This window comes from Rutidosis leptorrhynchoides, chromosome 8 (assembly GCF_046630445.1).
Source record: "Rutidosis leptorrhynchoides isolate AG116_Rl617_1_P2 chromosome 8, CSIRO_AGI_Rlap_v1, whole genome shotgun sequence".
NCBI classification, from domain to species: Eukaryota; Viridiplantae; Streptophyta; class Magnoliopsida; order Asterales; family Asteraceae; genus Rutidosis; species Rutidosis leptorrhynchoides.
In genome coordinates, this window is record NC_092340.1 from 271,502,839 (window position 1) to 271,528,622 (window position 25,784).

Below are 25,784 nucleotides of genomic sequence, written 5' to 3' on the forward strand. Positions count from 1 at the left end.
TTATATGGGGTCAAAAATATTATATATACCGACCACAAAAGTCTCCAACATATATTTAATCAGAAGCAACTGAATATGAGACAACGCAGGTGGATTGAACTGTTGAATGATTATGATTTTGAGATTCGATACCACCCGGAGAAGGCGAATGTGGTAGCTGATGCTTTGAGTAGAAAGGACGGAGATCCTATACGGGTAAAAGCTATGAATATAATTATTCATACTAACCTTACTACTCAAATAAAGGAGGCGCAACAGGGGGTTGTAAAAGAAGGAAAGTTGAAGAATGAGATACCCAAAGGATCAGAGAAACATCTTAATATTTGGGAAGACGGAACCCGATATAGGGCTGATAGAATTTGGGTACCAAGGTTTGGAGATGTGAGAGAAATGGTACTTAAGGAAGCACATAAAACCAGATATTCAATACATCCCGGAGCGGGGAAGATGTATAAAGATCTCAAGAAACACTTTTGGTGGCCAGGTATGAAATCCGATATTGCTAAATATGTAGGAGAATGTTTGACATGTTCTAAGGTCAAAGCTGAACATCAAAAACCATCAGGTCTACTACAACAACCTGAAATCCCAGAATGGAAATGGGAAAACATTACCATGGATTTCATTACTAAATTGCCAAGGACTGCAAGTGGTTATGATACTATTTGGGTAATAGTTGATCGTCTTACCAAGTCAGCACACTTCCTGCCAATGAGAGAAGATGACAAAATGGAGAAGTTGGCGCGATTGTATTTTAAGGAGGTTGTCTCCAGACATGGAATACCCGTCTCTATTATCTCTGATAGGGATGGTAGATTTGTTTCAAGGTTCTGGTAAACGTTGCAACAAGCATTGGGGACTCGTCTAGACATGAGTACTGCCTATCATCCACAAACTGATGGGCAGAGCAAAAGGACGATACAAACGCTTGAATACATGCTACGAGCATGTGTTATTGATTTCGGAAACAGTTGGGATCGACACCTACTATTAGCAGAATTTTCCTACAACAACAGTTATCATTCTAGTATTGAGATGGTGCCGTTTGAGGCACTTTATGGTAGAAAGTGCAGGTCTCCGATTTGTTGGAATAAAGTGGGTGATAGACAGATTACGGATCCGGAGATAATACAAAAAACTACCGAGAAAATCATCCAAATTCAACAACGATTGAAAACCGCCCAGAGTCGACAAAAGAGCTACGCGGACAGTAAAAGAAAAGATATAGAGTTTGAAATTGGAGAAATGGTCATGCTTAAGGTTTCACCTTGGAAAGGCTTTGTTCGATTTGGTAAACGGGGGAAACTAAATCCAAGGTACATTGGACCATTCAAGATTATAGATCGTGTCAGACCAGTAGCTTACCAACTGGAGCTACCTCAACAACTCGCGGCTGTACATAACACTTTCCACGTCTCGAATTTGAAGAAATGTTTTGCTAAAGAAGATCTCACTATTCCGTTGGCCGAAATTCAAATCAATGAAAAACTTCAATTCATTGAAGAACCCGTCGAAATAATGGATCGTGAGGTTAAGAGACTTAAGCAAAACAAGATACCGATTGTTAAGGTTCGATGGAATGCTCGTAGAGGACCCGAGTTCACCTGGGAGCGTGAAGATCAGATGAAGAAGAAATACCCGCCTCTATTTCCAGAAGATTCGTCAACACCTTCAACAGCTTAAAATTTTGGGACGAAATTTATTTAACGGGTAGGTACTGTAGTGACCCGAACTTTTCCATGTTCATATATATTAATTGAGATTGATATTTACATGACTAAATATTTCTAACGTGTTAAGCAATCAAACTTGTTAAGACTTGATTAAATGAAATAAGTTTCATATAGACTATTGATCACCCAAGTTGACCGGCGATTCACGAACGTTACAAATTTGTAAAAACTACATGTTGTGGTATATATAGACATATATATATGGTTGACATGAGATTATGATGAGTAAGTATCTCAATCTTACTAAGTATATTAACAATGTGTGATATACATAAGAAATGAGATTACTAAGTTAAGAAAGTCGAAATGATATATATAACGATTATCGTTATGATAACGTCTACTAAATACATATGTATCATATTAAGATATTGATACACTATATTTAACATGATAAAATGATATTTAAATATATCATTAAGTGTGTTAACAATTAACTACATATGTAAAAACAAGACTACTAACTCAAGAATTACGAAACGAGACTTATATGTAACGATTATCGTTGTAACGATATTTTAATGTATATATCATATTAAGAGATATTCATACATTATAATATCATGATAACATAATAATTTAACATCTCATTTGATATAATAAACATTGGTTTAACAACATTAATTGAGATCGTTAACTTAAAGGTTTCAAAACAACACTTACATGTAACGACTAACGAAGACTTAACGACTCCATTAGAATGTATATACATGTTGTGTTTTGATATGTATTCTTACACTTTTGAAAGACTTCAAGACACATATCAAAGTACTTCTACTTAACAAAAATGCTTACAATTACATCCTCGTTCAGTTTCATCAACAATTCTACTCGTATGCACCCGTATTCGTACTCGTACAATACACAGCTTTTAGATGTATGTAATATTGGTATATACACTCTAATGATCAGCTCTTAGCAACCCATGTGAGTCACCTAACACATGTGGGAACCATCATTTGGAAACTAGCATAAAATATCTCATAAAATTACAAAAATATTAGTAATCATTCATGACTTATTTACATGAAAACAAAATTACATATCCTTTATATCTAATCCATATACCACCGACCAAAAACAGCTACAAACACTTTCATTCTTCAATTTTATTCATCTAATTGATCTCTCTCAAGTTCCATCTTCAAGTTCTAAGTGTTCTTCATAAATTCCATAAGTAAAGTTTCATAAAAATCAAGAATACTTCCAAGTTTGCAAGTCTACTTCCAAGCTTTCTAATCCATTCCAAGTAATCATCTAAGATCAAGGAACCTTTGTTATTTATAGTAGGTTAGATTTCTAATTCAAGATAATATTCATATTCAAACTTTGATTCAATTTCTATAACTATAACAATCTTATTTTGAGTGAAAATCTTACTTGAACTGTTTTCGTGTCATGATTCTGCTTCAAGAACTTTCAAGCCATCCAAGGATCCTTTGAAGCTAGATCCATTTTTCTCATTTCCAGTAGTTTTATCCAGAAAACTTGAGGTAGTAATGATGTTCATAACATCATTCGATTCATACATATAAAGCTATCTTATTCGAAGGTTTAAACTTGTAATCACTAGAACATAGTTTAGTTAATTCTAAACTTGTTCGCAAATAAAAGTTAATCCTTCTAACTTGACTTTTAAAATCAACTAAACACATGTTCTATATCTATATGATATGCTAACTTAATGATTTAAAACCTGGAAACACGATGAACACTATAAAATCGGATATACGCCGTCGTAGTGAAACCGGGGGCTGTTTTGGTTTGGATAATTAAAAACTATGATAAACTTTTATTTAAAAGTTGTTCTTCTGGAAAAATGATTTTTCATATGAACATGAAACTATATCCAAATTTCTTGGTTAAACTCAAAGTGAAAGTATGTTTTTCAAAATGGTCATCAAGATGTCGTTCTTTCGACGGAAATGACTACCTATTTAGTAATTGACATGTAACTTAAATTTCCAACTATAAACCTATACTTTTTCTGTTTGGATTCTTAAATTAGAGTTCAATATGAAACCATAGCAATTTGATTCACTCAAAACGGATTTAAAATGAAGAAGTTATGGGTGAAATAAAATTGGATATTTTTGATCTTTTTAGCTACGGGAAATATTCAACAAATCTATACAAATCATATCCTAGCTAACTTATATTGTATTATACATGTATTCTAATATATTATGTAATCTTGGGATACCATAGACACGTATGCAAATGTTTTGACATATCATATCGACCCATGTATATATATTATTTGGAACAACCATAGACACTCTATATGCGGTAATGTTGGAGTTAGCTATACAGGGTTGAGGTTGATTCCAAAAATAAATATATACTTTGAGTTGTGATCTAGCCTGAGACGTGTATACACTGGGTCATGGATTGATTCAAGATAATATATATCGATTTATTTATGTACATCTAACTGTGGACAACTAGTTGTAGGTTATTAACGAGGACAGTTAACTTAATAAACTTAAAATAGTAAAACGTATATAAAATGTTGTAAATATATTTTGAACATACTTTGATATATATGTACACATTTGTTATAGGTTCGTGAATCGATCCGTGACCAAGTCTTATTTCCGAGGAAGGAAATATATGTGAAAGTGAGTTATAGTCCCACTTTTAAAATCTAATATTTTTGGGATGAGAATACATGCAGGTTTTATAAATGATTTATAAAATAGACACAAGTACGTGAAACTACATTCTATGGTTGAATTATCGAAATCGAATATGCCCCTTTTTATTAAGTCTGGTAATCTAAGAATTAGGGAACAGACACCCTAATTGACGCGAATCCTAAAGATAGATCTATTGGGACTAACAAACCCCATCCAAAGTACCGGATGCTTTAGTACTTCAAAATTTATATCATATCCGAAGGGTGTCCCGGAATGATGGGGATATTCTTATATATGCATCTTGTTAATGTCAGTTACTAGGTGTTCACCATATGAATGATTTTTATCTCTATGTATGGGATATGTATTGAAATATGAAATCTTGTGGTTTATTGTTACGATTTGATATATATAGGTTAAACCTATAACTCACCAACATTTTTGTTGACGTTTAAAGCATGTTTATTCTCAGGTGAATACTAAGAGCTTCCCCTGTTGCATACTAAAATAAGGACAAGGTTTGGAGTCCATGTTTGTATGATATTGTGTAAAAACTGCATTCAAGAAATATATGTCGATGTAATATATTTCTATTGTAAACCATTATGTAATGGTCATGTGTAAACAGTATATTTTAGATTATCATTATTTGATAATCTACGTAATACTTTTAAAACCTTTATTGATAAAATAAAGGTTATGGTTGTTTTAAAAATGAATGCGGTCTTTGAAAAATGTCTCATATAGAGGTCAAAACCTTGCAACGAAATCAATTAATATGGAACGTTTATAATCAATATGAACGGGACATTTCAACGACTTTCTTCAAATACAGTCGTGCTAACTTCTCCATCTTGTCATCTTCTCTTACTGAGTCGTTAAGTCATCGTTAGTCGTTACATGTAAGTGTTGTTTTGAAACCTTTAGGTTAACGATCTTGTTAAATGTTGTTAACCCAATGTTTATAATATCAAATGAGATTTTAAATTATTATATTATCATGATATTATCATGTATGAATATCTCTTAATATGATATATATACATTAAATGTCTTTACAACGATAATCGTTACATATATGTCTCGTTTAAAAATCATTACGTTAGTAGTCTTGTTTTTACATATGTAGTTCATTGTTAATATACTTAATGATATGTTTAATTATCATAGTATCATGTTAACTATATATATATCCATATATATGTCATCATATAGTTTTTACAAGTTTTAACGTTCGTGAATCACCGGTCAACTTGGGTGGTCAATTGTCTATATGAAACATATTTCAATTAAACAAGTATTAACAAGTTTGATTGCTTAACATGTTGGAAACATTTAATCATGTAAATATCAATCTCAATTAATATATATAAACATGGAAAAGTTCGGGTCACTACAGTACCTACCCGTTAAATAAATTTCGTCCCGAAATTTTAAGCTGTTGAAGGTGTTGACGAATCTTCTGGAAATAAATGCGGGTATTTCTTCTTCATCTGATCTTCATGCTCCCAGGTGAACTCGGGTCCTCAACGAGCATTCCATCGAACCTTAACAATTGGTATCTTGTTTTGCTTAAGTCTTTTAACCTCACGATCCATTATTTCGACGGGTTCTTCGATGAATTAAAGTTTTTCGTTGATTTAGATTTCATCTAACGGAATAGTGAGATCTTCTTTAGCAAAACATTTCTTCAAATTCGAGACGTGGAAAGTGTTATGTACAGCCGCGAGTTGTTGAGGTAACTCAAGTCGGTAAGCTACTGGTCCGACACGATCAATAATCTTGAATGGTCCAATATACCTTGGATTTAATTTCCCTCATTTACCAAATCTAACAACGCCTTTCCAAGGTGCAACTTTAAGCATGACCATCTCTCCAATTTCAAATTCTATATCTTTTCTTTTAATGTCAGCGTAGCTCTTTTGTCGATTTTGGGCGGTTTTCAACCGTTGTTGAATTTGGATGATCTTCTCGGTAGTTTCTTGTATAATCTCCGGACCCGTAATCTGTCTATCCCCCACTTCACTCCAACAAATCAGAGATTTGCACTTTCAACCAAAAAGTGCTTCAAACGGCGCCATCTCAATGCTTGAATGGTAGCTGTTGTTGTAGGAAAATTCTGCTAACGGTAGATGTCGATCCCAACTGTTTCCGAAATCAATAACACATGCTCGTAGCATGTCTTCAAGCGTTTGTGTCGTCCTTTCGCTCTGCCCATCAGTTTGTGGATGATAGGCAGTACTCATGTCTAGACGAGTTCCTAATGCTTGCTGTAATGTCTGCCAGAATCTTGAAATAAATCTGCCATCCCTATCAGAGATAATAGAGATTGGTATTCCATGTCTGGAGACGACTTCCTTCAAATACAGTCGTGCTAACTTCTCCATCTTGTCATCTTCTCTTATTGGCAGGAAGTGTGATGATTTGGTGAGACGATCAACTATTACCCAAATAGTATCAAAACCACTTGCAGTCCTTGGCAATTTAGTGATGAAATCCATGGTAATGTTTTCCCATTTCCATTCAAATTTTTCGGGTTATTGAAGTAGACCTGATGGTTTCTGATGCTCAGCTTTGACCTTAGAACACGTCAAACATTCTCCTACATATTTAGCAACATCGGCTTTCATACCCGGCCACCAAAAATGTTTCTTGAGATCCTTGTACATCTTCCCCGTTCCAGGATGTATTGAGTATCTGGTTTTATGAGCTTCTCTAAGTACCATTTCTCTCATATCTCCAAATTTTGGTACCCAAATCCTTTCAGCCCTATACCGGGTTCCGTCTTCCCGAATATTAAGATGCTTCTCCGATCCTTTGGGTATTTCATCCTTTAAATTTCCCTATTTTAAAACTCCTTGTTGCGCCTCCTTTATTTGAGTAGTAAGGTTATTATGAATCATTATATTCATAGATTTTACTCGAATGGGTTCTCTATCCTTCCTGCTCAAGGCATCGGCTACCACATTTGCCTTCCCCGGGTGGTAACGAATCTCAAAGTCGTAATCATTCAATAATTCAATCCACCTACGCTGCCTCATATTCAGTTGTTTCTGATTAAATATGTGTTGAAGACTTTTGTGGTCGGTATATATAATACTTTTGACCCCATATAAGTAGTGCCTCCAAGTCTTTAATGCAAAAACAACCGTCCCTAATTCCAAATCATGCGTCGTATAATTTTGTTCGTGAATCTTCAATTGTCTAGACGCATAAGCAATCACCTTCGTTCGTTGCATTAATACACAACCGAGACCTTGCTTTGATGCATCACAATAAATCACAAAATCATCATTCCCTTCAGGCAATGACAATATAGGTGCCGTAGTTAGCTTTTTCTTCAATAACTGAAACGCTTTCTCTTGTTCATCATTCCATTCAAATTTCTTCCCATTATGCGTTAATGCAGTCAAGGGTTTTGTTATTCTAGAAAAGTCTTGGATGAACCTTCTATAGTAACCAGCTAGTCCTAAAAACTGGCGTATGTGTTTCGGAGTTTTCGGGGTTTCCCACTTTTCAACAGTTTCTATCTTTGCCGGATATACCTTAATACCTTCTTTGTTCACTATGTGACCGAGGAATTGAACTTCTTCCAACCAAAATGCACACTTTGAAAACTTAGCGTACAATTCTTCCTTCCTCAATACTTCTAACACCTTTCTCAAATGTTCACCGTGTTCTTGGTCATTCTTTGAGTAAATAAGTATGTCATCAATGAAAACAATGACAAACTTGTCAAGGTATGGTCCACACACTCGGTTCATAAGGTCCATGAACACAGCTGGTGCATTAGTTAAACCAAACGGCATGACCATAAACTCGTAATGACCGTAACATGTTCTGAAAGCAGTCTTTGGAATATCATCTTCTTTCACTCGCATTTGATGATACCCGGAACGTAAGTCAATCTTTGAATAAACAGACGAGCCTTGTAGTTGATCAAATAAGTCGTCGATTCTCGGCAGTGGGTAGCAGTTCTTGATGGTAAGTTTGTTCAACTCTCGGTAGTCGATACACAACCTGAATGTACCATATTTCTTCTTGACAAACAAACAGGAGCTCCCCACGGTGATGTGCTTGGTCGAATGAAACCACGCTCTAAAAGTTCTTGTAATTGGCTTTGCAGTTCTTTCATCTCGCTGGGTGTGAGTCTGTAAGGAGCACGAGCTATTGGTGCAGCTCCTGGTACAAGATCTATTTGAAATTCAACGGATCGATGTGGGGGTAATCCCAGTAATTCTTTCGGAAATACATCGGGAAATTCTTTTGCAATGGGAACATCATTGATGCTCTTTTCTTCAGTTTGTACTTTCTCGACGTGTGCTAGAACAGCATAGCAACCTTTTCTTATTAGTTTTTGTGCCTTCAAATTACTAATAAGATGTAGCTTCGTGTTGCCCTTTTCTCCGTACACCATTAAGGGTTTTCCTTTTTCTCGTATAATGCGAATTGCATTTTTGTAACAAACGATCTCTGCTTTCACTTCTTTCAACCAGTCCATACCGATTATCACATCAAAACTCCCTAACTCTAATGGTATCAAATCAATCTTAAATGTTTCGCTAACCAGTTTAATTTCTCGATTCTGACATATATTATCTGCTGAAATTAATTTACCATTGGCTAATTCGAGTAAAAATTTACTATCCAAATGCGTCAATGGACAACTTAATTTAGCACAAAAATCTCTACTCATATAGCTTCTATCCGCACTCGAATCAAATAAAATGTAAGCAGATTTATTGTCAATAAGAAACGTACCCGTAACAAGCTCCGGGTCTTCCTGTGCCTCTGCTGCATTAATATTGAAAACTCTTCCGCGGCCTTGTCCATTCATGTTCTCCTGGTTCGGGCAATTTCTAATAATGTGGCCCGGTTTTCCACATTTATAACAAACTACATTGGCATAACTTGCTCCGACACTACTTGCTCCGCCATTACTCGTTCCGACACCATTTGTTCCTTTCGTTCTATTAACCCCTGGTCCGTAGACCTCACACTTCGCCGCGCTATGACCATTTCTTTTACACTTGTTGCAAAATTTGGTGCAGAACCCCGAGTGATACTATTCACACCTTTGGCATAGCTGCTTCTGATTGTTGTTGTTGTTGCAGTTATTATTGTTGTTGGGATGAATGTTGTAGTTGCTGTTGTTGTTGTTGTTGTTGTTGGGCCGTTTGTTGTAGTTGCGATTGATGTTGCGATTGTTGGGATAATTGTTGGGATTATTGTTGTAATTGCTGTTGTTGTTGTATTGGTGATTCTTATCACCGTTTTCCTCCCACTTTCTTTTGACTTGCTTCACATTGGCCTCTTCAGCAGTCTGTTCTTTAATTCTTTCTTCAATCTGGTTCACTAGTTTGTGAGCCATTCTACATGCCTGTTGTATGGAGGCGGGCTCGTGTGAACTTATATCTTCTTGGATTCTTTCCGGTAATCCTTTCACAAACGCGTCGATCTTCTCTTCCTCATCTTCGAATGCTCCCGGACACAATAGGCACAATTCTGTGAATCGTCTTTCGTACGTGGTAATATCAAATCCTTGGGTTCGTAACCCTCTAAGTTCTGTCTTGAGCTTATTGACCTCGGTTCTGGGACGGTATTTCTCGTTCATCAAGTGCTTGAATGCTGACCACGGTAGTGCGTACGCATCGTCTTGTCCCACTTGCTCTAGATAGGTATTCCACCATGTTAACGTAGAACCTGTGAAGGTATGCGTAGCGTACTTCACTTTGTTCTCTTCAATACACTTACTTATGGCAAACACCGATTCGACCTTCTCGGTCCACCGTTTCAATCCGATCGGTCCTTCGGTTCCATCAAATTCCAAAGGTTTGCAGGCAGTGAATTCTTTATAGGTGCATCCTACACGATTTCCTGTACTGCTAGATCCAAGGTTATTGTTGGTATGTAGCGCAGGCTGTACTGCGGCTATGTTTGAAGCTAGAAAAGTACGGAATTCCTCTTCATTCATATTCACGGTGTGTCGAGTAGTCGGTGCCATTTCCTTCAAAATAGTCAAATGGAACAAGTTAATCATACAGAATATTAAGAGTAGTTAATAGTATTTCGTAGCATAATATGAACTCATTTATAAAAGCTTTTTCTTCATATTAGCGTTTTATAAGTTTAAATTCGGGTAGTACCTACCCGTTAAGTTCATACTTAGTAGCTAATATACAATTCAACTACTACAATTCTATATGAAAAACTGATTATAATAATATTTCGCGTTCAAACTTTTACACAATATTTTACAAACTTACAATACCACTTATTTTACATATAGCATGAAATATAGCACACAATAAATTTGATACAAGATGGTTGTGAAGATAATTCTAGCTAGTACACAAGTCGTTCAGCAAAGGCAATAAAGACACGTAATTCATACGTCCAGAAACAAGTCATGCATTCTGGTTTTACTAGGATTACTTCCCATCCTTGGTCTTGTGGAACATAACCGTTATGGCCGTTGATAAGACATCGTGTTGTAACGTCGTCAAAGGGACGAGGGTTACGTAATGTCCAACAGTCCCGTAACAATCTAAAAACCTCATTTCTTACCCCAATTACCGACTCCGTCACTTGTGGGAACGTTTTGTTTAATAGTTGTAGCCCGATGTTCTTGTTATCACTTTGGTGAGAAGCGAACATTACTAATCCGTAAGCATAACATGCTTCTTTATGTTGCATGTTAGCCGCTTTTTTCTAAATCACGAAGTCCAATATTCGGATATATTGAGTCAAAATAATTTCTTAACCCATTGCGTAAAATAGCATTTGGGTTCCCCGCAATATATGCGTCAAAGTAAACACATCGTAACTTATGGATTTCCCAATGTGATATCCCCCATCTTTCGAACGAAAGCCTTTTATAAACCAAGGCATTCTTGAAACGTTCTTCGAATATCTTACAAACTGATCTCGCCTTAAATAGTTGTGCTGAAGAATTCTGACCGACTCTAGACAAGATTTCATCAATCATGTCTCCGGGTAGGTCTCTTAAAATATTGGGTTGTCTATCCATTTTGTGTTTTTATACTGTAAAATAGACAAGAGTTAGATTCATAAAAAAAAATACTTATTAATACAAGCAATTTTTACATATATCATAAAGCATAAGCACACTATATTACATATATTACACCACACGAATACAACTATCTTATTCTGACTCGCTTGTTTTTCTTCTTCGGTTTTGGTTCGTTTTGCCAAGTTTCTAGGGATATATGATGTTCCCCTAATACGAGCCGTCGTTTTCCACATTGGTTTAGAAAAACCTGGTGGTTTAGAGGTTCCCGGGTCATTGTTACAACTAAAGGACTTCGGGGGTTGACGATACATATAAAGTTCATCGGGGTTGGAATTAGATTTCTCTATTTTTATGCCCTTTCCCTTATTATTTTCTTTTGCCTTTTTAAATTCAGTTGGGGTAATTTCTATAACATCATCGAAATTCTCGTCGGAATCCGATTCATCGGAGAATTGGTAATCCTCCCAATATTTTGCTTCCTTGGCGGAAACACCATTGACCATAATTAACCTTGGTCAGTTGGTTGAGGATTTTCTTTTACTTAACCGTTTTATTATTTCCCCCACCGGTTCTATTTCTTCATCCAGTTCCGATTCTTCTTCCGGTTCTGATTCTTCTTCCGGTTCCGACACTTCTTCCGGTTCCTCTTCGGGAACTTGTGAATCAGTCCACGAATCATTCCAATTTACATTTGACTCTTCATTATTATTAGGTGAGTCAATGGGACTTTTTCTAGAGGTAGACATCTATCACATAATATCAAACGCGTTAAGAGATTAATATATCACATAATATTTACATGTTAAAAATATATAGTTTCCAACAAAATTTGTTAAGCAATCATTTTTCAAGTAAACACGGTCGAAGTCCAGACTCACTAATGCATCCTAACAAACTCGATAAGACACACTAATGCAAAATTTTGGTTCTCTAAGACCAACGCTCGGATACCAAATGAAATGTCCTGTTCTTATTGATTAAAAACGTTCCATATTAATTGATTTCGTTGCGAGGTTTTGACCTCTATATGAGACGTTTTTCAAAGACTGCATTCATTTTAAAACAAACCATAACCTTTATTTCATCAATAAAGGTTTAAAAAGCTTTACGTAGATTATCAAATAATGATAATCTAAAATATCCTGTTTACACACAACCATTACATAATGGTTTACAATACAAATATGTTACAACAAAATAAGTTTCTTGAATGTAGTTTTTACACAATATCATACAAGCATGGACTCCAAATCTCGTCCTTATTTAAGTATGCGACAGCGGAAGCTCTTAATAATCACCTGAGAATAAACATGCTTAAAACGTCAACAAAAATGTTGGTGAGTTATAGGTTTAACCTATATATATCAAATCATAATAATAGATCACAAGATTTCATATTTCAATACACATCCCATACATAGAGATAAAAATCATTCATATGGTGAACACCTGGTAACCGACATTAACAAGATGCATATATAAGAATATCCCCATCATTCCGGGACACCCTTCGGATATGATATAAATTTCGAAGTACTAAAGCGTCCGGTACTTTGGATGGGGTTTGTTAGGCCCAATAGATATATCTTTAGGATTCGCGTCAATTAGGGTGTCTGTTCCCTAATTCTTAGATTACCAGACTTAATAAAAAGGGGCATATTCGATTTCGATAATTCAACCATAGAATGTAGTTTCACGTACTTATGTCTATTTTGTAAATCATTTATAAAACCTGCATGTATTCTCATCCCAAAAATATTAGATTTTAAAAGTGGGACTATAACTCACTTTCACAGATTTTTACTTCGTCGGGAAGTAAAACTTGGCCACTGGTTGATTCACGAACCTATAACAATATATACATATATATCAAAGTATGTTCAAAATATATTTACAACACTTTTAATATATTTTGATGTTTTAAGTTTATTAAGTCAGCTGTCCTCGTTAGTAACCTACAACTAGTTGTCCACAGTTAGATGTACAGAAATAAATCGATAAATATTATCTTGAATCAATCCACGACCCAGTGTATACGTATCTCAGTATTGATCACAACTCAAACTATATATATTTTGGAATCAACCTCAACCCTGTATAGCTAACTCCAACATTCACATATAGAGTGTCTATGGTTGTTCCGAAATATATATAGATGTGTCGACATGATAGGTTGAAATATTGTATACGTGTCTATGGTATCTCAAGATTACATAATATACAATACAAGTTGATTAAGTTATGGTTGGAATAGATTTGTTACCAATTTTCACGTAGCTAAAATGAGAAAAATTATCCAATCTTGTTTTACCCATAACTTCTTCATTTTAAATCCGTTTTGAGTGAATCAAATTACTATGGTTTCATATTGAACTCTATTTTATGAATCTAAACAGAAACAGTATAGGTTTATAGTCCGAAAAATAAGTTACAAGTCATTTTTGTAAAGGTAGTTATTTCAGTCGAAAGAACGACGTCTAGATGACCATTTTAGAAAACATACTTCCACTTTGAGTTTAACCATAATTTCTGGATATAGTTTCATGTTAATAATAAAAATCATTTTCTCATAATAACAACTTTTAAATCAAAGTTTATCATAGTTTTTAATTAACTAACCCAAAACAGCCCGCGGTGTTACTACGACGGCGTAAATCCGGTTTTACGGTGTTTTTCGTGTCTCCAGGTTTTAAATCATTAAGTTAGCATATAATATAGATATAGAACATGTGTTTAGTTGATTTTAAAAGTCAAGTTAGAAGGATTAACTTTTGTTTGCGAACAAGTTTAGAATTAACTAAACTATGTTCTAGTGATTACAAGTTTAAACCTTCGAATAAGATAGCTTTATATGTATGAATCGAATGATGTTATGAACATCATTACTACCTTAAGTTCCTTGGATAAACCTACTAGAAAAGAGAAAAATGGATCTAGCTTCAACGGATCCTTTGATGGCTCGAAGTTCTTGAAGCAGAATCATGACACGAAAACAAGTTCAAGTAAGATCATCACTTGAAATAAGATTGTTATAGTTATAGAAATTGAACCAAAGTTTGAATATGATTATTACCTTGTATTAGAATGATAACCTACTGTAAGAAACAAAGATTTCTTTAGGTTGGATGATCACCTTACAAGATTGGAAGTGAGCTAGCAAACTTGAAAGTATTCTTGATTTTATGTAACTAGAACTTGTAGAATTTATGAAGAACACTTAGAACTTGAAGATAGAACTTGAGAGAAATCAATTAGATGAAGAAAATTGAAGAATGAAAGTGTTTGTAGGTGTTTTTGGTCGTTGGTGTATGGATTAGATATAAAGGATATGTAATTTTGTTTTCATGTAAATAAGTCATGAATGATTACTCATATTTTTGTAATTTTATGAGATATTTCATACTATTTGCCAAATGATGGTTCCCACATGTGTTAGGTGACTCACATGGGCTGCTAAGAGCTGATCATTGGAGTGTATATACCAATAGTACATACATCTAAAAGTTGTGTATTGTACGAGTACGAATACGGGTGCATACGAGTAGAATTGTTGATGAAACTGAACGAGGATGTAATTGTAAGCATTTTTGTTAAGTAGAAGTATTTTCATAAGTGTATTGAAGTCTTTCAAAAGTGTATAAATACATATTAAAACACTACATATATATACATTTTAACTGAGTCGTTAAGTCATCGTTAGTCGGTACATGTAAGTGTTGTTTTGAAACCTTTAGGTTAACGATCTTGTTAAATGTTGTTAACCCAATGTTTATAATATCAAATGAGATTTTAAATTATTATATTATCATGATATTATCATGTATGAATATCTCTTAATATGATATATATACATTAAATGTCTTTACAACGATAATCGTTACATATATGTCTCGTTTAAAAATCATTAAGTTAGTAGTCCTGTTTTTACATATGTAGTTCATTGTTAATATACTTAATGATATGTTTACTTATAATAGTATCATGTTAACTATATATATATCCATATATATGTCATCATATAGTTTTTACAAGTTTTAACGTTCGTGAATCACCGGTCAACTTGGGTGGTCGATTGTCTATATGAAACATATTTCAATTAATCAAGTCTTAACAAGTTTGATTACTTAACATGTTGGAAACATTTAATCATGTAAATATCAATCTCAATTAATATATATAAACATGGAAAAGTTCGGGTCACTACATCACCCGCATTTGATGATATCCAGAACGTAAATCGATCTTTGAATAAACAGACGAGCCTTGTAGTTGATCAAATAAGTCGTCGATTCTCGGTAGTGGGTAGCGATTCTTGATGGTAAGTTTGTTCAACTCTCGGTAGTCGATACACAACCTAAATGTACCATCTTTCTTCTTGACAAACAAAACAGGAGCTCCCCATGGTGATGTGCTTGGTCGAATGAAACCACGCTCTAAAAGTTCCTGTAACTGACTTCGTAATTCTTTCATTTCGCTGGGTGCGATTCTGTATGGAGCACGAGCTATTGGTGCAGCTCCTGGTACAAGGTCTATTTGAAATTCAACGGATCGATGTAGGGGTAATCCCGGTAATTCTTTCAAAAATACATCGTGAAATTCTTTTGCGACGGGAACATCACTGATGTTCTTTTCTTCAGGTTTAACTTCCTCGATGTGTGCTAAATGATGTAACAACCTTTTCTTATTAGTTTTTGCGCCTTCAAACTACTAATAAGATTTAATTTCGCGTTGTTCTTTTCTCCGTGCACCATTAAAGGTTTTCTTTTTTCACGCATAATGCGAATCGCATTTTTGTAACAAACGACCTCTGATCTCACCTTTTTCAACCAGTCCATGCCAATTATTATATCAAAACTTCCTAACTCGACTTGTATTAAATCAATTTTAAACGTTTCATCCCCCAGTTTAATTTCTCTCTCCCGACATATATTATCTGCTGAAATTAATTTACCGTTTGCTAATTCAAGTAAAAATTTACTATCCAAAGGCGTCAATGGGAAACTTAATTTAGCACAAAATTCTCTACTCATAGAGCTTCTATCCGCACCCGAATCAAATAAAACATAAGCAGATTTATCGTCAATAAGAAACGTACTCGTAACAAGCTCCGGGTCTTCCTGTGCTTCTGCCGCATTAATATTGAAAACTCTTCCACGGCCCTGCCCATTAGTATTCCCCTGATTCGTGCAATTTCTAATAATGTGGCCCGGTTTTCCACATTTATAACAAACAGCGTTGGTATTACTTGCTCCGACACTATTCGTTTCGGAATTACTTGTTCCGACATTATTTGTTCCTTTAGTTCTGTTAAACTTTGGTCCGTAGACCTCACACTTTGTTGCGCCATGACCATTTATTTTACACCTGTTGCAAAATGTTGTGCAAAACCCCTGATGATTTTCTTCACACCTATGACATGGATGTTTTTGATTTTTGTTGCCGTTGTTGTTATTGAGGTTGTTGTTGGGATTGTTATTGTTGTTGAAACGGTTGTTGTAGTTGTTGTTGTTGTTGTTGGGATATTTGTTGTAGTTATTGTTAGGATTGCGGTTATTATTGCGGTTGTTGGGATAGTTGTTGCGATTGTGGTTGTAATTGTTGTTGTTGTTGTTGTTGTACTGGTAACTCTTTTCACCGTTTTCCTCCCACTTCCTCTTGAGTTGTTTCGTGTTGGCTTCTTCGGCCGCCTGCACTTTAATTCTTCCCTCAATCTAATTTATGAGTTTATGAGCCATTCGACTTGCCTTCTGTATAGAAGCGGGCTCGTGTGAACTCACATCTTCTTGAATCCTTACTGGTAACCCTTTTACAAACGCGTCGATCTTCTCTTCTTCATCTTCGAATGCTCCCGGACACAATAGGCACAACTCTGTGAATCGTCGTTCATATCTAGTAACGACGAACCCTTGTGTTTGTAACTCTCTAAGTTCTGCCTTGAGTTTATTGACTTCGTTTCTAGGATGGTACTTGAAACGTCCCATTCATATTGATTATAAACGTTCCATATTAATTGATTTCATTGCGAGGTTTTGACCTCTATATGAGACGTTTTTCAAAGACTGCATTCATTTTTAAAACAACCATAACCTTTATTTAATCAATAAAGGTTTTAAAAGCATTACGTAGATTATCAAATAATGATAATCTAAAATATACTGTTTTCACATGACCATTACATAATGGTTTACAATAGAAATATATTACATCGACATATGTTTCTTGAATGCAGTTTTTTTACACAATATCATACAAACATGGACTCCAAATCTTGTCCTTATTTTAGTATGCAACAGCGGAAGCATTTAGTATTCACCTGAGAATAAACATGCTTTAAATGTCAACAAAAATGTTGGTGAGTTATAGGTTTAACCTATATATATCAAATCGTAACAATAGACCACAAGATTTCATATTTCAATACACATCCCATACATAGAGATAAAAATCATTCATATGGTGAACACCTGGTAACCGACATTAACAAGATGCATATATAAGAATATCCCCATCATTCCGGGACACCCTTCGGATATGATATAAATTTCGAAGTACTAAAGCATCCGGTACTTTGGATGGGGTTTGTTAGGCCCAATAGATCTATCTTTAGGATTCGCGTCAATTAGGGTGTCTGTTCCCTAATTCTTAGATTACCAGACTTAAAAAAAAGGGGCATATTCGATTTCGATAATTCAACCATAGAATGTAGTTTCACGTACTTGTGTTTATTTTGTAAATCATTTATAAAACCTGCATGTATTCTCATCCCAAAAATATTAGATTTTAAAAGTGGGACTATAACTCACTTTCACCGATATTTCCTTCCTCGGAAATAAGACTTGGCCACGGATCAATTCACGAACCTATACAAATATGTACATATATATATCAAAGTATGATCAAAATATAATTACAACCATTTTTATTATGTTTTAAAGATTTGAGTGTATTAAGTCAGCTGTCCTCGTTAATAACCTACAACTAGTTGTCCACAGTTAGATGTACAGAAATAAATCGATATATATTATATTGAATCAATCCACAACCCAGTGTATACACGTCTCAGGCTAGATCACAACTCAAAGTATATATATTTTTGGAATCAACCTCAACCCTGTATAGCTAACTCCAACATTACTGCATATAGAGTGTCTATGGTTGTTCCAAATAATATATATACATGGGTCGATATGATATGTCAAAACATTTGCATACGTGTCTATGGTATCCCAAGATTACATAATATATTAGAATACATGTATAATACAATATAAGTTAGCTAGGATATGATTTGTATAGATTTGTTAAACATTTCCCGTAGCTAAAAAGATCAAATATATCCAATCTTGTTTTACCCATAACTTCTTCATTTTAAATCCATTTTGAGTGAATCAAATTGCTATGGTTTCATATTGAACTCTAATTTAAGAATACAAACAGAAAAAAGAATAGGTTTATAGTGGGAAATTTAAGTTACATGTCAATTACTAAAGAGGTAGTCATTTTCGTCGAAAGAACGACATCTTGATGACCATTTTGAAAAACATACTTTCACTTTGAGTTTAACCAAGATTTTTGGATATAGTTTCATGTTCATATGAAAAATCATTTTCCCAGAAGAACAACTTTTAAATTAAAGTTTATCATAGTTTTTAATTATCCAAACCAAAACAGCCCCCGGTTTCACTACGACGGCGTATATCCGATTTTATGGTGTTCATCGTGTTTCCAGGTTTTAAATCATTAAGTTAGCATATAATATAGATATAGAACATGTTTTTAGTTGATTTAAAAGTGAAGTTAGAAGGATTAACTTTTGTTTGCGAACAAGTTTAGAATTAACTAAATTATGTTCTAGTGATTACAAGTTTAAACCTTCGAATAAGATAGCTTTATATGTATGAATCGAATGATGTTATGAAAATCATTACTACCTCAAGTTTTCTGGATAAAACTACTGGAAATAAGAAAAATGGATCTAGCTTCAAAGGATCCTTGGATGGCTTGAAAGTTCTTGAAGCAGAATCATGACTCGAAAACAGTTCAAGTAAGATTTTCACTCGAAATAAGATTGTTATAGTTGTAGAAATTGAATCAAAGTTTGAATATGAATATTACCTTGAATTAGAAAGATAACCTACTGTAAATAACAAAGGTTCCTTGATCTTAGATGATTAATCGGAATGGATTAGAAAGCTTGGAAGTAGACTTGCAAACTTGGAAGTATTCTTGATTTTTATGAAACTATACTTATGGAATTTATGAAGAACACTTAGAACTTGAAGATGGAACTTGATAGAGATCAATTAGATGAAGAAAATTGAAGAATGAGAGTGTTTGTAGGTGTTTTTGGTCGTTGGTATATGGATTAGATATAAAGGATATGTAATTTTGTTTTCATGTAAATAAGTCATGAATGATTACTAATATTTTTGTAATTTTATGAGATATTTCATGCTAGTTGCCAAACGATGGTTCCCACATATTGTCATAACCCGACCTTAACCATAAGGACGAATGCAATAACATATGATTTCATCGCGAGGTATTGACCTCTATATGCGACATTTTTCAAAAACTGCATTCGTTTTTACAATACAAACCATAGCTTTTATTACAACTACAAGGTTTAAACAACTTAATAATGATTATCATTTAGCGATAATCTTAGACTTACAAACTTTACATGCGATAATAACAATACGACTTCCAACATATTTTACATTACAAATCCTCCGATATGCAGTTTTATTTTTGACACAAATATGCATACTCAAGATCTTGCTTAAATTCAACATGCTGCAGCGGAAGCTTTTAGTTATCACCTGAGAATAAACATGCTTAACACGTCAACATAAAGTTGGTGAGATATAGGTTTAATGCCGGCAGCGTTATGAATATAGACCACAAGATTTCATATATAAACGTTTTAATAAAAATATTTTAAGTTGTTGAGCACTTGATAACCATACTTAACATTTAATCAACGTCGCATATTCCCTTTATTATGAAATCTTACTACACCGTACCAAGTGTAGTTACCAAAACGAAGTACTGTGCAACCGTTGAATACTGGTCGTCCAGTCCGGTTGGGGTTGTCAGGCCCGATAGATCTATCAACAGGATTCGCGTTTACAATACCTCATGTAAATAATAGTTACCAAGTTACAGGGAAGTATGCCAGTGGTACAACTCAACGTAGAATATATATTTTTAATCACTTGTGTCCATAACGTAAATCATGAAATGCATGTATTCTCATCCCGAAATATTTAGAGTTTAAAAGTGGGACTATATACTCACCTTTTCCTTGAAGGTATTAAACTCGACTTGGTCTCCGATAGATATCACGAACCTAACCATATATATAATATATCAACATATTTTCTTTTTTAAGTAATCGTTACATACATATATATATATATATATATATATATATATATATATATATATATATATATATATATATATATATATATGTGTATATATATATATATGTATATATATATATATATACTTTTAATACTTTTAATATTTTCTTAGTCCGTAGTTAGCAGTCCGATGTTAGTGGTCCACAATTAGTTGCTCAATAAAATAAATAAAGACCCCATCGTATTCGTATTGATCAGAATTAATCTTGACCCATGGTACCATGTTGTCAAATGACGTGTTGCGTACATAAAGTATCGTGTTGTCAAATGACGTGTTGCGTACAATCATGAGGTCTTATGATTAATCTTCTCGTGTTGTTTACGGGTGGTCCTGAAATATATAAAATCAAATCATAAGTAAATATATATGAAATATATGATTAATTTAATTTTTCTCCAAATATTTTTGTAGCTAAACTAGCTTCGCATACCCGATCTTGTTTTAGTCGTAGTTTCTTCATTACAACTCCGTTTTTGTTGGTTCAACTTGCCACTTCCTTGGATCGAGTCAAATTTTAAGAATATGAACTGAAAATACCTTAGGTTGTATTCGAAATCACAGGTTATAGGTCAAACTTTGGTGAAACTTATGAAAGTGATCATTTTCCATCATAAAAACAACATTTAATGATCATTTTTCTAAAAATACTTACACTTTGAGTTAAACCATGAAATTTTTATGTGTTAACATATTCATAAGAAATATCATTTTTCCAGAACATGAACTTCCAATTCAAAGCTTAAGATGGTTTTTAATTATCCAACCCAAAACAGCCCCCGGTTGCACTCCGGCGACGTAGATTCAGTTTTTAAGATGTTCTTTGTAAAACCAAGTTATATCTTGTTAAGTTAGCATATAATTATGATATATTATAGGTCTTGAAGTGTTTTAAAAGTTAAGTTAGAAGGATCTATTTAGTTTGCAAACAAGTTCGAAATCATTCAAACTATGTTCTTGTTGTTAAAATTTTACAACACAAAATAAGATAGCTATATAAATATGAATCAAATAAGGTTATGAACAAGGTTACTACCTCAAGTTACTTGGACAAAGTTACTGTAAAATATGATAAAAATCTTAGAACCAAAAGAGTGGTGGAGTTGGATCAAAAGGTTGGAAGTAAACTTGTATTTTTGGAAGGATTATTGAAGTTTTCTTGTAAGGAATTTATTATGATGATTAAGGCTAGTTTTTGAAGATAGATCTTCATGGTTATTTGCTGAGATTGTGAAGAACACTTAAGGTTCCTAAGAGTGTGTTTATGGTTAGAGAAAATGTGTAGTAAAAATGAAATTGGAATGGAGTATAAATGGTGGTGAAAAGATGTATAAATTTGTAATATTGTGCAAAAGTCTTGTAATATGCCAAATTGATTAATCATGCATGCTAAGATCCAAAATTGGCTGACTCATGGCTGCTAATAAAGTAATTGTGATGTGTATATACTAATAGTAAATACGTATAGAAGCTGGGTATGATACGGGTACATATACCCTAGATATACGTATAAAAATCTTGAGAAAACGGAACGAGGATTCAAATATAGCTATCTTTTGTAAATATACTTATATTGTTTTATGTATATAAATCCTTTAAAAGTGATAAAATACATATCTATACGATTCATGTATAAGCATTATTAGTTTTAAGTATTTAAGTCGAAGAACGTCACATATAGTTATCGTTTTGAAAACTTAAGTTAGTAGTCTCAAAATATACTTATAACTGTGACGACCCGGAAATTTTCGACTAAATTTAAACTTTATCTTTATATTATTCTGACACGATAAGAAATGTTTGTTAAGTTAAATCTCAAGGATTTTAAACTATGTTTATACATTCATTTAAACCTCGACCAAATTCCAATGATTCACGAACCATTAAATGAACATATATGAATATGTATGTATATGTATATATGTTATAAATTGAAAATGTCAACAAAGTATTTAAACATATAATGCTTTATATGAACGTGTTTGTTTCAATATGATTATCGATGAAATTAAATAAAATATATTAAATGATTGAATTATCAGAAACATTGAATTATGATTACAAGTCTCTGTTGAGAGGTCCACTATGATTTGAGAAAATCTGTTCCTCTTAACGATATTCGGAATAATTTGTAAAGCTATTTATAAATAAAAATAAAAAGTGTCATTTACGAAAGTTAGACAAAAGCTAGTGGAGAATTGGTTTCCATAATATTCTATTAATCTATTTTCAAACGTACAAAAACGTTTTCAGTTTAAAAAGAACTTTATTATTAAAACGTATATAACTTTTATAAATATCTAGAATCACTTTTGACAACTCATTACCTAACCAGTATAATAAATATAACGATATTTATATTTTATTTCATTAAATATATATAATGATTTAAATTAATATTATATATATTTATATGCGTATTATACATACATAGTTTTTATACTTTTACTATACTTTAACGTTACCTTTACTTTACTTTTACTTTACTTTAACTTTAATAATTCACTTTAATAATTCATACTTTAATAATTCATACTTTAATAATTCATACTTTAATAATTCACTTTAATAATTCATACTTTAATAATTCACTTTAATAATTCATACTTTAATAATTCACTTTAATAATTCATACTTTAATAATTCACTTTAATAATTCAAAAATCTATTATAAATAGAATTCAATAGGTTTCATTATTTCATAGAAACTTGAAAATATATTTCTCTAAAACTCTCTCAATCGATTTATATATATATATATATATATATATATATATATATATATATATATATATATATATATATATATATATATATATATGCTCTGTATTATTTCAAGATATTATTAGTATACATAAAATATTACGACGGAGTGATGTCCGAGTGATTTCAAAATAGTTTTTTTAAATGAGTCGAAGCTAAGGAAATTATGGGTTATAGCTATGGAGGTGATGGGTATGGTTTATGGGTATGCTCGTGAGGTCAATCTAGTGTTTATCATCTCCGTTGCATCTACGTACTTTCCTGCAATATTGAATCTCAATATTGATACGTTCGTGAATCCGATGCCAACCTTGCACTTGTTAAATGACGTTATATGTATTTTTACTACGAAATACAGTATTGTGAGTTTCATTTGCTCCCTTTTATATATATTTTTGGGACTGAGAATACATGCGCTGTTTTTATAAATGTTTTACGAAATAGGCACAAGTACTAAAACTAATTATACGTGGGTTTAAACCAGAAATATACCCTTAGCTTGGTAATATTAAACTACTTGTCTATGTACAGTAGGCGCGAATCCTAAAGATAGATCTATTGGGCCTGACAAACCTCATCCTGACTATGGGATGCTTTAGTACTTCGAGGTTATTTTAAACACACCTGATCTGGTGTACTTCAGAGGGTAAAACATGAACGTTAAGGCTTGTTACCGGGTGCCTACAACTTATAGAATACTTTTATACACTTGCGAGTCTACATATATTTTAAACGGAAATCTTGTGGTCTATTAATATATTGAAATGATTGTTATGATAAACCTATGAACTCACCAACCTTTTGGTTGACACTTTAAAACATGTTTATTCTCAAGTATTAAAGAAATCTTCCGCTGTGCATTAGCTCATTTTAAGGATATTACTTGGAGTCATTCATGGCATATTTTGAAAGACGTTGCATTCGAGTCATTGAGTTCATCAAGATTATTATTATGTCAATTATAGTTGGATGTATTATCAAATAGTGTGCATGCCGTCAAATTTCGTTGTAAAGAAAGTTTGTCTTTTAAAAACGAATGCAATGTTCGTAAAATGTATCATATAGAGGTCAAATACCTCGCGATGTAATCAACTATTGTGAATCGTTTATAATGTATATGAACGGGTCCTTTCAGTTGGTATCAGAGCGGTGGTCTTAGCGAACCAGGTCTGCATTAGTGTGTCTAACTGATAGTCGTTAGGATGCATTAGTGAGTCTGGACTTCAACCGTGTCTGCATGTCAAATGTTTTGCTTATAATTTTTGTCGGAAATTGCCTGCTTATCATTCTTAGTCTAGACACGTCTTACTGCATTGATTTCATGAATAGTGTATAGACAAAATTCATATCTTAGCGTATCTGCTAATCCATATCTTAGCGTATCTGTTATTATAAACTTTGCCTGACATATCCCGTAAATTCCTCCGTAATCTACGAAATCTTTTGCGCTATATATATAGATATTCTATGTAATTAGAATACCACCCGATAGCCGAAAAATCATTTCATATCAAAAAATCCTTTATTCACTCGAACGAAATGGAATTCATCATTAGTTCAAGTCCCTCGAATTCCGATATGGAATCCCACTCAAGCTCCGAAAGCAGTGTGACCGGAATGGATCAACCAATTAGCCATCATCTATTCTGGATGAATTGGGGATAGGTTCGTAGCCTCTTCAATAATTGGAGACAAGAAGAAGGTGATTCCTTCCATCCACCACATTGCCCTCTTGGCGATGAACCTGAAGCACTTACCAGCGAATCGGTCCGAAACACCATTTTCTCTCTCATTTCCAGAGTATCTCATCACGATTATATACTACATCAAATTATAGATTTTATTTATCCACTCGTTCGAACCGACAATCACTCCGGTGTAATAGAAGAAGTCAACGCGCTTCGTGTTCGAGTAGTGGCTTTAGAGAATATGGTGCAAGGGTTACAAACACCAACAAATAACGAAGTATTAATTCATAATTTCAATTTTATTGAATAAATACTCCGTAAAAGTTATGTAATTTCTAAAGTCTTTAGGGATTATTCAGTTCTAGTTTCAACCGTAAATCAAATGAGTTTAATTTAATATTAACTCATTAAATCTATGTTACATCTGAAGAAAATATGCACATATATATTTTCATAAAGACTGTAATAAAATTCTGTTGTACAAAATATTAGTTGTGAA